Below are 2844 nucleotides of genomic sequence, written 5' to 3' on the forward strand. Positions count from 1 at the left end.
TATGCCCAACCTAAGAAAGTGAAAAATTCAATTCTTTAGGGTAAAGAAGCAATGAATTCTTTCTTACCGCTTTCTGTTGATAGGGGACAGTTGTGGGGTTATGGGAGTTTTTCACTTTCTATTTCTGTTTATCTATCTAATATTCTCTATTTAAAATTGTTTTGTTTTTCTATGTCTAAATATTTTTTCTTTTTCTCAAAATTATTTCTCTTTTTAAATAATTTTTCTCATATTCATTTCTCTCTTATCAATTTTTCTTTTCAACATTTTACTTTTTACTTACTTTTTTTTTCTTTCTTCTGAAATCCTTGTAGAAACCAAGGTTTACTTGACCTGTTAGGGTGCCATTTGTAATGACTCAAGGCTTCCAGGGCTGCATGATGCAGAGAGTCAAGGCTGCCAGGACCTGATGCTGCAAGACTCCCAGGGGCCTGTGGGACCTGCCAGGTGGGGCCTCATGTCCATGCAGGGATGCCAACATGTAGTGATTGCCTTGCCTGGGAGAGAGAGAGAGAGAGAAAGAGAGACAGAATGAGAGAGAGAAGAGAGGAGAAAGAGAGAGAGAAAGAAAGAGAGAGAAAGAGAGAGAAGAGATTGAAACCAAGTGTACATTGATGAAAATTCACCAGCCAGAGGTGGCCTGGGGAGGCCCTAGTATAAAGAAGAAAGAGAAGGGCAGGCAGCATCTTTCCAATGCTTTCTCTCTGCCCCCACCACCCTGTGGAGCGGCAGGTGCTGCTTTTTATCACTATACTGCTCCTCCCACAACAGTCCAAGTTTTTACCTCTCATACCTGCATGGTGGGTCTGTGTCCAGGGTGCGTGTCCAGGTTCAACAGTCATTACTGTGAAGGTTTCTAGGGTGTGTTCAAGTCCAATTACCAAATGGGGTATTCAAGGGGCATATCTAAGTCTAACTGCCATACATCAAAGTGGCAACATTTTTATATCCTATATTATTAACACAATTCCAATAAAAAGATTGATTTATTATTGATACCATTGTGAATTACAAATTCTTCATAGTTGTATTTCAGGAATATAGTGAAAGTGAATTAGGGCCATTCCCATCACCAGTGTTGACCTCCTTCCACCAAAGATCCCAGCATGAATCCTATACCTCCGCCCTTAGTCCCCTAGCCTACCAGTGTAACAGGGTCATTTTAAGTTTAGATTGTTATAGCTTGGGTCTTTTAATTCTATTATTGTTAATTTGTCTTGGATATTTAGCTCTGACTGTTTTTATTTTTCCACCAAAGCACTTGAGACCACTTGTCCTCTGGGCCCCATCCACTTTTTATTTTCCTTTTCTCAATTTGTAGCAAAACACAGAAATACGAGGTAAAACAAAGCAATTCATATTCCAAGGGTCTATGAAAAAGGTGGGATCCCCAATCTAAAAGATATAATTTTCTTTTTTTAAAAAAAAAAGAGGTGTTTACCAACCTTTCTGGAGAGCGATATGGAGATTCCTCCAAAAACTGAAAATTGAGCTCCCATACGATCCAGCTATACCACTCCTAGGAATATACCCTAGGAACACAAAAATACAATACAAAAATCCCTTCCTTACACCTATATTTATTGCAGCACTATTTACCATAGCAAGACTCTGGAATCAAGACTCTGGAAACTGCCCTTCAACAGATGAATGGCTAAAGAAACTGTGGTACATATACACAATGGAATATTATGCAGCCATCAGGAGAGATGAACTCATGAAATTTTCCTATACATGGATGTACATGGAATCTATTATGCTGAGTGAAGTAAGTAAGAGAGAGAGAGAGAGAGAGAGAGAGAGAGAGAGAAAGATGCAGAATAGTCTCACTCATCCATGGGTTTTAAGAAAAATGAAAGACATTTCTCAACAATTTTCAGAGACAAAAGAGAGGAGGGCTGGATGTTACAGCCTACCTCATGAACCTCACCACAAAGAGTGATGAGTTTAGTTAGAGAAATAACTACATTGTGAACTATCCTAACAATGAGAATATATGAGGGAAATAGAAAACCTGTCTAGAGTACAGTTGGGGGCGGGGCAGGGAGGAGAAATATTTGGGACATTGGTGATGGGAATGTTGCACTGGTGATGGGGGGGGTGTCATCATATATGACTGAAACCCAACCACAATCATGTTTGTAACCAAGGTGTTTAAATAAAAAATATTTAAAAAAACCCAAAGAATCATTTCTGGAAAAAAAATAAAACAAGTTCAAGTTGAAAGAAAAGGGGGGGTTGTTGGCAGGGTTTTTTTTGTTTGTTTTTTTGCATAGGCTCAACAAACAGTGGGTAAATTACAAAGGAAATATCCTTGCCCTAAAAATACAGGGTGACCCTACCCATGAAGCATACTGTCATTAGACTGAATATAGATTCTGGGCATACTAATTGTCTAGCCCCCAAAGGGGTTCTTTCTTCATGTTCCCAGGAAAAGTTCTACTCAATTGTGGCTATCTCAGTCAGGCTTCTATAATTAGAGATCTTGGTTTTTGCATAGATACTATGTTGAGGCCAGGGTATCATGGAGCATCTTCTGATTTCATCTCACTGTTAGGTGGCAAGGCAGGGAATCTTGCCCTTCGAGCAAGTTGCTACTGTTTCCTGGTTGTCAGGGTAGCATATGAACCTACCCTGGAGCAAGTCAGTGCCAGGGTCGCATTAGGGTCTCCCCCCCAGGGGAGTTTGATTCCTAGTAAAGTGGCAAATTTTATGACATATTTGGCCATGATTCAATGCAACATACAACCTAGATGAAAGAGAAGTCATATGACATGATCTTCAACACACATTAAGGTTGAAATCAAGAACAACATATTCATGATACATATGCATCAATATGTC

This window comes from Suncus etruscus, chromosome 17 (assembly GCF_024139225.1).
Source record: "Suncus etruscus isolate mSunEtr1 chromosome 17, mSunEtr1.pri.cur, whole genome shotgun sequence".
Taxonomy (NCBI): domain Eukaryota; kingdom Metazoa; phylum Chordata; class Mammalia; order Eulipotyphla; family Soricidae; genus Suncus; species Suncus etruscus.